Source organism: Lissotriton helveticus, chromosome 7 (genome assembly GCF_964261635.1).
Source record: "Lissotriton helveticus chromosome 7, aLisHel1.1, whole genome shotgun sequence".
NCBI lineage: Eukaryota > Metazoa > Chordata > Amphibia > Caudata > Salamandridae > Lissotriton > Lissotriton helveticus.
Window position 1 is genome coordinate 1914672439 of NC_136068.1, and position 14918 is coordinate 1914687356.

General features: G+C 46.9%; 1 pseudogene; it reads left to right on the forward strand.

Annotated features, from left to right (window-relative positions):
- The first annotated feature begins 328 nt into the window (after nt 1-328).
- Nucleotides 329-1275, forward strand: LOC144769944 (olfactory receptor 1C1-like; annotated as a pseudogene).
- The last annotated feature ends 13643 nt before the right edge of the window (nt 1276-14918 follow it).

The window sequence follows — 14918 nt, forward strand, 5'->3', positions numbered from 1 at the left end:
AATATCAGTTTGTTTAAATGAATGTTTTTTATTACTTTCAGATTGTCATTAGAACCTTTCATCGAACCTGAAAACCTTAAATATATATTCATATATTTAGTAAGTTTAGGGGAGCCATATGCTGTTCTTAAGGACTGGCGGACAAAACAGATAGGTCACTTTTCTGTGTGCCATAAAATACTTCATAAAAACTACTTATCATTGACCATTTTCTTTAATAGTAGCAGACAAAAGAATATTTCAATGTTATAACTGTTTTAAAAAGGGTGTATTTTTTCTCCAGATTATCATTATAATCATTGACCAACAGCCAAGAAGCATTACAAATATGGAAAAGTTGAATCAATCTTTCTTCACTGAATTTTCCATCCTGGGGTTATCACAAAACTCTCATCTTCAAGTTCCAATTTTCATTGTTTTTTTTCATATGTATTTAACAACCCTGCTCGGAAACATTGTCATAATCACAATAATATGCGCTGATTCTCATCTTCAGAAGCCCATGTATTATTTTCTCATGAACTTGTCCTTCCTAGATATTTGTTTCACATCTGGCACCATTCCAAAAATGTTGGAGATTTGTTTAACAGGCAATAAATCAATCAATTTCTTTGCCTGCATTCTTCAATTCTATGTTTGCTCTTCCTTCATAAGCACAGAGTTTTTCTTGCTTTCGGTCATGGCACTGGACAGGTATGTTGCCATATGCCACCCCTTCGCTATACAGTTATAATGAGCAAGAGAGCAGTGGTGTTGCTGGCTGTTGCCTCCTGGATGCTTGGCTTTCTGGACATCATCCCACATGCTGTTTTAATATCAAATCTATCCTTTTGTGGATCCCATGAAATCAATCACTTTTGTGATTTTACTGCTCTTCTGAAACTCTCTTGCTCAGACACATTTTTCATTAATATTGTAACTTTTGCAGAAGGAGCAGTGATGGGACTGTGTCCATTTATTTTAACAATTATTTCATATGTGTTAATTATTACAAATATAATGAAGATGTCTTCCACCAGTGGAAGGCAAAAGTCATTTTCCACCTGTTCCGCTCACCTGACTGCTGTCATCATGTTCTATGGAAGTGAGTTTGGTGCCTATATGAAAACAACATCCGAGGTGTCACTGGAAAAAGACAAGCTGTTTGCTGTTATGTTTACTATTGTCATTCGAATGTTAAATCCATTTATTTATAGTTTGAGAAACAACGAGGTGAAAAGAGCTATGAGAAAATGTAAAAAGAAGATATGTTACCAAGATAATACACTGCATTAAGTTGAATTACTATCAAACTCAATATGCCACAATATAAATATGTGCAAAACCACGTTTGGCTTCACAGATTATACTTTCTGCCCCCACTGAACATTTTTGCGACTCTGTTCCAATTTTTTTAATCAATTAACTCATGTGGTCGGTATGACTGTTCATGCTTGAGCAATACACACTTTATTCAGTCGATGGCACTAGTATACCTAGCGGGAACTGCGCCTGTATAGATGCCAGAGGCAAACTCCCTCAGTCAGGATTACCAACATTTCTTACTGAATTTTTCCTACTATATATCACACATGTAATATAATGCCAAATAAAATCCTTATCAATGTGACTGCATCCCCTCTCTTGAGCAGCATGTCTCTTTTTTCGCATTTATGTGATCAGCGAATCCAGTTATTGCTTGTTCATTTTCCCCCAGATTCATCAAGAACACTTTTTGCTATTCCTTAATAGCGAAAAATACCAATTCGCTATTAAGGAAAAGCAAAATGCTATGCATCAAGAAATCACTAAAAAAATTGCGATTTCTAATAACTCCTTAATTGCGACTCGCAAATTGCGAGTCACAATTAAGGAATATCTCCCCAATCATTCCTATGGGGGTAGAGGCCCATAGGAATGCATGGGAAGACAATCTCAATTTGCTATTTGCAATTAGCGATTCGCAAATTGAGATTGAGATTTCAAGGGTGCAGGGGTGTCCAAAGGACACCCTGTTGCACCCCTGAAATTGATGTGTGCACATATGTTGCGCACACACATGCCCCTAGGGCATGTGTGTGCGCAACATGAAACTTTGAAAAATGCACTTTTCCCGACATGCGGTCACGGTTGGTTGGCTTCCTGTAGTCTGTTGACAAGAAGGTGCGAGGCCTAAATTTGCAACTGCTTACAGCGTCATTGTTACGGCCATGCTCTGGTCAGAAATATGCCACGTGAGCAGCAGTGACGGCACAATGGTTTATTTCCGTTTCGCTTAAAAGTATGAAACACATATCAAACAATAAAGGCACAAATGTTACAATCACATTCTAAATATATTTCAGAGTGATTGACTTGAGAGTACGTCCACTAATTTCTCCAAACCTGGGTTTATAATCTCATAGTTTTGTGTTGGTTTTAAAAGTCAGGGATGGTCTAGAGAACTTCAATCGAGAATATGCCAGGGCTACGCAGCACCTCAGATGCACATTTGTTTAGACTTTAACAACGGTAGCGCTTGGAAACTCATATGTTCAGGACAGTGAAGGAAATAGCCTTAAAGTGATTACAATTAAATTCATTTGGTCAATTCACAGCTACGAGCAGTTACATGAAGCCTGCTGCTCAGATTTAAGTTGCTGAAACCTTTATTGGACCAAACAAGATAGGTGACATTATTTCCTGTGGTGGACTACCATCCATCTCAACTAAAAATCCACTTCTCACACTTGTGTTCACCAACAGTAAGACATAATTCAAGCATGCCTCTCTAAAGTCGATTGGAACACCACATTCATAGCTGACTCCAATGCAAAGTCATTCATAGGCCCCCTTATTGGTGACTTTTTGAGGAAAAAAAACAGCATTCACAGCAAGGTGAATCCTGACCCTATTGAAGAACATGAAAACGTTCTAGTGGAAACCAGCTGTGGGAAAATTCCAGGCCATAGTCCTCTCCCACTTAGACACCAGCAATTGAATGCTCTAATGTATCTCTGACACTACACTGCTGCCCTATAACCCCCGAACCAGGCATCCTACATAAACAGCAGGCATCATTTAGGGCTTTTATTTGAAGAGAAGCACTTAGTATTACTTTCTGATTCCATTTGATCATGCCCTAAATCTAACTCTTCAACATCTGTATGAAATATTGCTAATGCTACAAGGCAATCATTGCCAATAATCTGAACAGACAAAGTCCCTTTGCTCAAACCAATAGCCGTGATGTCAGTAAATCAGGTTCTACAGTTCATCAATGTGAGAAATTGGGTTGTTGGTTGATGGGGGTGGGAGCCATTCTCAAGCAACAGTCACAATCACTGTCATCGTGAACCGCCAACAGTCACTAAATTAGCCTTTTCTTAACCTTCTATTAGCTTATTTTTAGCTGACAGCATGGGCGAATCTCCTAATAAGACCCAACTACTTTTTAAGAGAACCATAAAATCCACACTAAAACTTACAATGAATCGATTACCACTGCATTTGCCATTCCGTCATCCATACACTTAAGTGATTTCTTTGCAAACGTCTCCATCCTTCTGCTTTGTGGTCGTCCATTTTAATTAATGGACACTAAACCATGCTGCAAACAACTGGAGCTCGAATGGCACTGCACTATGCAAATTAGGGCAAATACTTTTATCATCAAGACCTATATGAATACAAGAAAGTGCTTGATATCTCTTTTTTATTAACATTTATAGCACCCATATTCAAATTACCTCAACAAATCCAAAGTTTTTACTGTTGTATGCCCCTACCCTCGCTTACATTGGTATACAATCTTCGCCCAGTTTACAAGAGTTATGTAATAATCTTTGAAAAGTTTTTTTTATGACGTTTGAGAAATTCTCAATTTTATCGAGGTTGCCACTTGTTGATACTAGTTCTATATCTCACCCATCTTATTCTATGCTCACTAAATCCACCTTCCTTAATGTTAATTCACTTTAATTGAAGGTCATTCTCAATAAAATTCTTTCTTTTTCTTCTCACACAACCCCCCACACACACACCCACACCCCCCCACACACACACCCACACACAAACCCCACACAAATAACCCCCCACACACACACAACTCCCCACACACACACACAAACCCCCCCACACACAACCACACACACGCACAACACCATACACACAACTCCACACACACAACCCCACACACAAACCCACACACAGACACACCCCACACACACACCCAAACATGCCCCACACCCCCCCTACATACACACCCCACACACCCACACACACACACCCACACACACACCCACACACACACACACACACAACCCCACACACGCAGCCCCCCACACACAACCACCCCACACACACAACCCCACCAACACAACCCCCCACACACAACGCCCACTCACACACAACCTCCCCCCACACAACCCCACACACAACCCCCCACACAAAACTCCCCATACACACACCCCACACACACAACCCCCCCACACACAACCCCTACACACAACCCCCCACACACAACCCCACACACACAGCCCCCCCACACACACACAAAACCCCACACACGCACAACCCACCTACACTATCTATCTATCTATCTGTCGCACTCACTCTATCTCTCTATCTATCTATCGCCCTCCCTCTCTCTATCGCCCTCAGTTTATCTATCTATCTATCTATCTATCTATCTATCTATCTATCTATCTATCTATCTATCTATCTATCTATCTATCTATCTATCTATCTGTCTGTCTGTCTGTCTGTCTGTCTGTCTGTCTGTCTGTCTGTCTGTCTGTCTGTCTGTCTGTCTGTCTGTCTATCTATCTATCTATCTATCTATCTATCTATCTATCTATCTATCTATCTATCTATCTATCTATCTATCTATCTATCTATCTATCTATCTATCTATCTATCTATCTCCCACACTCTATCTATCTATCGCCCTCACTCTATCTATCTATCTATCTATCTATCTATCTATCTATCTATCTATCTATCTATCTATCTATCTATCTATCTATCTATCTATCTATCTATCTATCTATCTATCTGTCTGTCTGTCTGTCTGTCTGTCTGTCTGTCTGTCTGTCTGTCTGTCTGTCTGTCTGTCTGTCTGTCTGTCTATCTATCTATCTATCTATCTATCTATCTATCTATCTATCTATCTATCTATCTATCTATCTATCTATCTATCTCCCACACTCTATCTATCTATCGCCCTCACTCTATCTATCTATCTATCTATCTATCTATCTATCTATCTATCTATCTATCTATCTATCTATCTATCTATCTATCTATCTAGCTATCGCCCTCACTCTATCTATCGTCTAACTCACTCTATCTATCTATATATCTATCGCCCTCGCTCTATCTATCTATCGCCCTCTCTCTATCTATCGCCCTCACTTACTCTATCTATCTATATATCTATAGCCCTCACTCTATCTATCTATCGCCGTCACTCTATCTATCTATTGCCCTCACTCTATCTATCTATCTATCGCTCTCACTCACTCTATCTATCTATCTATCTATCTATCTATCTATCTATCTATCTATCTATCTATCTATCTATCTATCTATCTATCTATCTATCTATCTATCTATCTATCTATTTATCTATCTATCTCCCTCACTCAATTACCCTGCACTCAACGCAACATTCACTCCAAATACCACTCAGTGCCAAATACTTATATGCTACATATTTACACTGCACTCAACCCAACATATACCCTAAATACCACTCAGTGCCACATAATTACACATAATTACAATGCAACATACACTCCAAACAATACAACTCAGTGCCACATCATTACACGCCACACAATTACACTCTACTGAATACAACATACACTCCTCATAATACCACTTAGTGCGACATAACTATATGCTACATAATTACACTATGCTCAATGCAACATACACTCCAAATACCACTCAGTGCCACATAATTACACGCCACATACTTAAACTGCACTCAATGCACCATACACTCCATATACCACTCAGTGCCACATAATTACACGCCACATAATTACACTCTACTCAATGCAACACACTCCATACAATACCACTCAGTTCCACCTAATTTTATGCTACATATTTACACTGCTGTACATGCAACATACCCTCCAAATACCACTCAGTGCCACATAATTACACGTCACATAATTACACTGCACTAAATGTGACATACACTCCAAATACCACTCAGTGCCACATAATTACACGCCACATAATTACACTGCACTCAAAGCAACATACACTCCAAATACCACTCAGTGGCACATAATTACTCTGCACTCAATGCAACATACACTCCAAAAACCACTGACTGCCACATAGTTAAACGCCACATAATTACACTGCACTCAATGCAACATACACTCCAAATACCACTCATTGTCACATACTTACTGTTGGACCTGGGGTTACCAATCCACATAGGGTGGCTTGGCTCGGAGTGGGAAGGCCTATCTCAAAGGTACATGTGTTAAGCTTGCGTCTCACCCATTCAGTAACTCAGTGTCCATCCATCCAAAAATGAAACTACACCTTAATTTTTATAAAAGTAGAAAAGCTTTATACTCTCTTATGGTAGATTCTTGTTTTTCTTTTAGTCGCCTCTAGGACCACATTTACAATTCATACAGGGCATTTACATTACTTGTTTTACTATTCGCCAAAATCATTCTGGACTCTGTGGATCACTATTTTAACTCCACTCGGGTGGTATTAATAAGACCTTTCTGATTCAGTTTTCAATCCACCCGGGTATGAACAATTTACACTCCCTCCATTTCTTATTCTAATCCTTCATATCGAGAAGAGTAAGTTATTACTGTCCATTAGTATGTTGCTATTACCAGATTCAACAAAAAGGAACCTCTGACTTCAGTTACATAAAAATCTCACATTGAATTAGTTAGGCATGACATCATTCCAGTCTGATTACAACTTTCCTTGTCTAGTTCACTTCCCTCCTGGTTCCACAATTACACGGTTGTTGCCACTCTGATATTGCTTTGGTCCCCCCTATTCAAGGATGTTTTTGTGCTGAAATAATTCACTTTGCTTCCTTTTCTGACACCGTTTGAGCCGATTCCCCAGTTCTCTGTGGCTCACCAGCCCTCGTTAAATGTTGAAGGCTCCCCACGGTAATGTCAACAACTTCCTTCACTCCCCCCCACCACCACGCTTACTTTATAGTGGTTAATCTCGCTGCTGTGAGGCGGTTTCAGGGGTTATGGTGGACACTCGGGGGGGGGGGTAATTACGTGACAGTACGAGGGGATCAAGCAAGGGAAAATAACCCGTCTCCTGGTACCTGTCGAGACGCTCTGAACCCGAGCGTTTCCCTCCTCGAACGTCTCTGTGAGAGGCGGAGGACAGGGCAAGGGCTTCCCTCTGAGGAGGCTTCCACACAGGGCGGCACAACATGCAGGAGTCGGCCCCAGCTTCGTAGCTGAGCACCCGGCAGTCAAGTACCTCCGCTCCTGCGCAGTTCGCTTGCCACACGCCTCCCGGTCACGCCTCCTCCCCGCCTCTCTCTCTCTTTCCGGCTCCGCTCTCCCACACTGTGGTTTGCCCCTGTCAGGAGACCTCCGGGCACCGGCCTGATGACGGCCCGCTCCTCCGCAGCTAGAGTCTCTGGAGCCCATCTCCCTGCGCTTACGCCACCTCCTCACCTGGCTCACTTCATGAGGCGCTGTCGGACTCGTCCTCACAATGCGGCACCCCTTCCGCTCCGAGCCCCCACAGACTTGCCTCCTCAGACCACACAGATGCCGGGCTAGGATAATGCAGCAAAGTCCCGGTAAGGAGATAGGTGAGGGGAGGGCACCTCCGGTCAGCGTTTCAAAGCCCACATCCAATTAAGTAATTGTGTCAGCCCTCCGCTTCCACTGCTGGGGGACGTATTACGAAGAGGCTTGTTACTTCCCTACTGGAGGTTGACCTCTCCACCTCCACCTGGCAGTTTCTCTTCAGTTCGCAACCTGTAGTCTTTTCAGGGTACGGTTTCGCCGGGTCAGATCTATAGCTGAGGGGGGGTGTCATACAACAAAGAGAGCAGCCCCAGGGGACTGTCAAACTCCTTACTGAGCGCCCACCTCCTCACTCCACAGCCTGGACTCCAGTTGACCTCCTCTCACACCAGTGCTCTACACAAAATGGCCACACAATATTCCACTATATATAGCCTAGGGCCAGTGGGTCTAGAGTGGACCAGAAAGTTCTGGAGCCCCTCTGTTTACCCAATGGCCCAAGCCCTGAGGTAGCAGTTGGCAGTTGGCAGGACACCATTTTGTGCGTCTTGTAATTTCAGACAGGGAGGCACCTAGGCCTCAGGAAGAAGACTATGAGGGCAAAGAGCACCTAACCCCTAGGTCAACACCTAAAAAGTCCAGTGGACATAAAAAATAAAGAGGTTGAGGGGCAAAAAGGGGACAAAATAAATAAATAATTAATAGGAGGGACCACCAAAAGTCTGACAGGTCTAACACGCGTCCCCCCCAGCTGAAAGTGGGGAGAACTACCCAACCCCTTGGGAGTCCTCATCACTAAGGCAGAAATACATAGAGAGACCGTCTGCATTGGCGTGGTCCACTCCAGGCCGATGTTCCACCCGGAAGTCCATTCCCTGTAGGGAGATGGACCACCTCAACAACTTGGGATTTTCTCCCTTCATTTGCATCAGCCAACGAAGGGGTCGGTGGTCAGTCTGAACCAGGAAGTGCGAGCCAAACAGGTATGGCCGCAACTTCTTCAGACCCCATACCACCGCAAAGGCTTCCCGCTCTATTGCACTCCACTTCTGTTCCCGGGGAAGCAGTCTCCTGGACAGGAAGACTATAGGCTGATCCAGACCCTCTTCATTGAGTTGCGATAACACTGCCCCAATGCCATGCTCTGATGCGTCTATCTGGACAATGAACTCCTTGGAGAAATCTGGGGCCCTCAGGACCGGTGCTGCGCACATTGCTTGTTTCAGCTTCTCAAAGGCTTGCTGACAAGCCTCTGTCCAGACTACCCGTCGAGGTTGTTTCTTGGATGTGAGCTCTGTGAGGGGTGCTACAATAGTGCCATACCCCTTCACAAAGCGACGGTAGTGACCTGTGAGGCCCAGGAAAGCTCGGACCTCAGTTTGGGTCTTGGGGGGCTCCCAGGCCATGATTGCCTCAATCTTTGCCTGGAGGGGCTGCACTGCTCCCCTGCCCACCAAGTGGCCTAGGTACACAACCGACCCCTGCCCGATCTGACATTTACTGGCCTTGATTGTCAAGCCAGCCTGTTTCAGGGCTTGGAGAACAGCTTGTAAGTGACACAAATGGTCCTCCCAACTGCTGCTGAAGACAGCAATGTCATCCAGATAAGCAGCGGAGAAAGCCTCCATTCCAGAAAGGACCTGGTTCACCAGCCGCTGAAAAGTGGCAGGGGCGTTCTTGAGCCCAAAGGGCATCACATAGAACTGGTAGTGGCCCTCAGGCGTGAAGAAGGCTGACCTCTCCTTTGCTCCATCTGTAAGGGAGATCTGCCAGTACCCTGAAGTAAGGTCAAAGGTACTGAAGTATTGGGCAGCTCCCAGCCGGTCAATAAATTCATCCGCCCTGGGGATCGGATGTGCATCCGTCTTGGTCACTGAGTTCAGTCCCTGGTAATCCACACAGAACCTCAGTTCTGGAGTGGTGCCCGGTGGGGCAGCTTTTGGTACTAGAACCGCCGGACTAGACCAGGGGCTACTGGAAGGTTCAATGACTCCTAGCTCCAGCATCTTGGTAACCTCACCGTGGATGCTAGCCTTCACCTTGTCTGACAGCCGGTAGGTCTTAGACTTCACTGGTGGGCTGTCTCCTGTGTCCACATCATGGGTACACAGGTGGGTCCTTCCCGGGACAAGGGAAACAACGAGGAGTACTGCTCCAAGACCTGGCGGCAGTCCTCTCGTTGCTCAGGAGTTAGGGATGGGGAGAGAATCACTCCCTTCACCGACCCATCCTTTTCCTGAGACGAAAAAAGATCAGGGAGAGGCTCGCTTTCCGCTTCCTCTGCACCATCAGTCACCATCATGAAGATGACCTCGGGCCTCTCGTGGTGGGGTTTGAGGCGATTGGCATGCAGCACCCGTAGGGGCTGTCGAGGGGTCTTAAGATCCACCAGGTAGGTGGCCTTACCCTTCTTCTCCAACACCTCAAAGGGGCCTGTCCAGCGATCCTGGAGGGCACTTAGCTCTCCAGGCTCCATCACCCACACTTTCTGGCAGGCTCCAACTCCACAGGGTGAGCGTTGTGGTCATACCACTCTTTCATTACTGCTTGACTTGCTTCCAAGTTGTCAGAAGCTTGCTTCCACAACTTTGCCATCTGGCTCCGGAAGGCCAGCATGTAGCTCACCACATCCTGGGGAAGCTTTCCTGAGAGACTTTTCCCATCCGTCCTTCACCAGGCTGAGAGGTCCACGCACAGGATGCCCATACAGAAGTTCGAAGGGGCTGAAGCCCACTCCTTTCTGTGGCACTTCCCGGTAGGAAAACAGCAAACAGGGTAGGAGGACGTCCCATTTCCTCCGCAAGCTCTCAGGCAGACTTCTTATCATGCCTTTTAAGGTCTTGTTGAACCTTTCCACTAGACCATTGGTCTGTGGGTGATAAGGAGTGGTAAACCGGTAGGTAACTCCACACTCCTTCCACATAGCCCGCATGTACGCTGACATGAAGTTGGTCCCCCTGTCAGACACAACCTCCTTGGGGAAACCCACTCGGGTAAAGATCCCCATCAGGGCCCTAGTCACTACAGGTGCAGTGACAGTCCTCAGAGGAATGGCCTCTGGGTACCGTGTGGCTTGATCCACCAGAACCAGGATAAACCTGTGACCAGCTGTAGTCGGTGGATCCAATGGCCCCACAATGTCGATGCCCACCCTTTCAAAGGGGGTGCTAACAACAGGAAGTGGTTCCAGGGGAGCTTTCAGCTTCACCCCTGTCTTCCCACTGGCTTGGCAGGATACACATGTCCGGCAGTATGTGTCGGATGCCACTTTCATCTGAGGCCAGTAAAAGTGGGGGACAAGCCGGGCAAAGGTCTTGTCCTGTCCTAAGTGTCCTGCCAAGGGAATTTCATGAGCCAATTCCAAAAGAAAGGTTTGGTGGCGTTGAGGGACTACCAAGGCCCGTGATGAACTGGGCAAAGGTACCTTCGGTTCACTGTAGAGGATTCCATCCTCCCAGTAATTATGGTAGTTCCCAGCAACGTTCCCTGCTGCCTGGGCTTCGGCCTGTCGCCTCAGTCCCTCAAGGGTAGGGCACTCCTTCTGGCCCTTACACAACTCCTCCCTGGTAGGCCCTCCTTCCACATGCCACTCAGCAGGGATAGGTAAGTCCTCCAGGGAGACTACTTCCCACTCCACGGACTCCTGGCCCACCACCGCAGGTGACCGATCTGTCTCATGGGGCGTGGAAGCCGAAGCAGGCTTCTCCTGTCTTCGGGTCTTTCCCTTTTTGGCAGCGGGCTGGGCCATTGTTCCAGGCTCCAGCCCAGGCGAACTCCCTCTCCGGGTAGTCGCAGACCTTGTGCTTGCACAGGCCCAGTCAGGTGTACCCAGCATCTCCGAATGAGTCCGGTATTCCACCTCTTTCCAAGCATTGTGCTCCATGTCATTTCCCAACAGACAATCAACTAGCACGGCAGGGCTTACGGCAACTCGAAGTGAACCTGCAACCCCTTCCCACTCAAATGGAACTTCGGCCACAGGGTAGTGGCCCAATCTGCCGTCAGCCATCGCGGGGTGGAGTACATGTGGAATCACCTGCTCTGGAGACACCAGTTGACTCCTTACCATAGTCATACTGGCTCCTGTGTCTCTCAGAGCCTCCCCTCTTTGGCCATTGATGGTGACCCATTGCCCATACTTTACAGTATTTGAGGGCACCTGGATCTTAGGAACCATCTCCCGATCTCCCAGGGACACTAAGGTGACACCCGCCCACTCACCCCCCTTATCTAATGGGCAACTCCTCCCCAAGCACTACACTAGCGACTCCCGGGGCTTTTCCTCCGGTGGCAGGGGGTGGTCTTTTTGGGCACTTGACAATTCCCTTATAATGTCCAACACCACCACACTCAAAGCAGTGGAAAACCCTTGGCTGCTGGCTTTGGCCAGGATGAGGGTTTCGGGGCGGGTTAGCCTTAGCAGTGAATCCTGTTCCCTTTCCCTGGAAACTGTTTTGGGGGCCTTTTGAGAACTCCCGCTTTTTATCTCCCCCCTCCTTCTTCTGGGGGGCGCCCTGTCCGGCCCTTTTGGAATCCCCTCCAGTCCCCTTTGAGGACACCCGGGTACTCGCCCAGATGTCCGCCTCCTCTGCAAGCTTCCGGGGGTTGGTCAGCTTGCTGTCCACCAGGTGTTGACGCAGCTCGGGAAAACATTTCTCGAGTAGGTGCTCCTTGAGTATAAGGTCATACAACCCCTCATAGTCTTCTACCTCGCTGCCCTGCACCCATCCCTCTAATGCCTTCTTTGCGTAGTCCAAGAAATCCACCCAATTCTGTGTGCCTAATTTGTGACAACCCCTGAACTTCTGCCGACACTTCTCTGGGGTCAGTCCAAACTTTCTTATTAGCGCCACTTTCATGGTGGGGTAGTGGGTCTGCTCTCCCTGCTCTAGGGCCAAGAGTGTATCCCTTCCTGCAGAGGCATGTATTTGTACAACCCCCCCACCCCCAGTGTTTTTCCAGGATCCCATGGGCTCTTAAGGAGACCTCATAGGCAGCCAGCCACTTGGCGATGTCATCCCCCATACTGTAGCTGGCGACTACATCCTTGGCTAGGTAAGGCCTGGGTTCCCTGGTCAAATACTTTGATTCGCTGCCACCATTTGGAGAACTGGAAGTCCCTGCCTGTAGGGCCTTGAGATCTAACTCCCTGAGTTTCAATTCGTGAGCCATTCTCTGCTCCTCTTTCTCCTTTTCTAACTTGGCTAACTCCCACTTTAGCTGTCTTTTTTGCCTCCTGTCTGCTAGTTCGGCTTCAGTTAAGCTTCTCGCTGAGAAACTGCTGCCCTCTCTTGAGAGTGTTCTGGGACCTGTCAGTAAGTTCTCCCTCTCAGATTGCAACAGCACATCTACCCCGATGACAGTTTCCCTGTCTGTCTCCTCCTTCTTCTTCCCATCTGGGTGGCCTGCCACCCACGCCCTCAAGCTGGTTTGAAGTTCCCCCTTCTTAGCACCACGCTTGAAGAACACTCCCATATTTTGACAAAATTCACGGAGTTGAGCCACATTATAGGTTTCTAACTCCTCCAGTGCGAATTCCATTGTGCCACGAAGAGTGCGGGACAGCCACTTAGAAAGAATAATTTCAGAGGGTAACTTGAAACTTCCTCCACCCACCACCAGGAGTAAATTTGGAAAAACAAAAATATAATTAGGGAGTCCGCAAGGAGAAAACTCCAGGTGTAGGCCTATGGAGTACACTAGATTACTATAGAGTGGACGCAAACACAGTAATATCCCACCGCTGGACACCAATTATATTGGACCTGGGGTTACCAATCCACATAGGGTAGCTTGGCTCGGAGTGGGAAGGCCTATCTCAAAGGTACATGTGTTAAGCTTGCGTCTCACCCACTCAGTAACTCAGTGTCCATCCATCCAAAAATGACACTACACCTTAATTCTTATAAAAGTAGAAAAGCTTTATACTCTCTTATGGTAGATTCTTGTTTTTCTTTTAGTCGCCTCTAGGACCACATTTACAATTCATACAGGGCATTTACATTACTTGTTTTACTATTCGCCAAAATCATTCTGGACTCTGTGGATCACTATTTTAACTCCACTCGGGTGGTATTATTAAGACCTTTCTGATTGAGTTTTCAATCCACCCGGGTATGAACCATTTACACTCCCTCCATTTCTTATTCTAATCCTTCATATCGAGAAGAGTAAGTTATTACTGTCCATTAGTATGTTGCTATTACCAGATTCAACAAAAAGGAACCTCTGACTTCAGTTACATAAAAATCTCACATTGAATTAGTTAGGCATGCCATCATTCCAGTCTGATTACAACTTTCCTTGTCTAGTTCACCTCCCTCCTGGTTCCACAATTACACGTTGTTGCCACTCTGATATTGCTTTGGTTCCCCCTATTCAAGGATGTTTTTGTGCTGAAATAATTCACTTCGCTTCCTTTTTTGACACCGTTTGAGCCGATTCCCCATTCTCTGTGACTCACCAGCCCTCGTTAAATGTTGAAGGCTCCCCACGGTAATGTCAACAACTTCCTTCACTCACCACCACGCTTACTTTATAGTGGTTGATCTCACTGCTGTGAGGCGGTTTCAGGGGTTACGGTGGACACTTGGGGGGTAATTACTTGACAGTACGAGGGGATCAAGCAGGGAAAAGAACCCGTCTCCTGGTACCTGTCGAGACGCTCTGAACCCAAGCGTTTCCCTCCTCGAACATCTCTGTGAGAGGCGCAGGACAGGGCAAGGGCTTCCCTCTGAGGAGGCTTCCACACAGGGCAGCACAACACGCAGGAGTCGGCCCCAGCTTCGTAGCTGAGCACCCGGCAGTGAAGTACCTCCGCTCCTGCGCAGTTCGTTTGCCACACGCCTCCCGGTCACGCCTCCTCCCGCCTCTCTCTCTCTTTCCGGCTCCGCTCTCCCACACTGCGGTTTGCCCCTATCAGGAGACCTCCGGGCACCGGCCTGATGACGGCCCGCTCCTCCGCAGCTAGCGTCTCAGGAGCCCGTCTCCCTGCGCGTACGCCACCTCCTCACCTGGCTCACTTCATGAGGCGCTGTCGGACTCGTCCTCACAATGCGGCACCCCTTCCGCTCCGAGCCCCCACAGACTCGCCGCCTCAGACCACACAGATGCCGGGCTAGGATAATGCAGCAAAGTCCCGGTAAGGAGATAGGTGAGGGGAGGGCACCTCCGATCAGC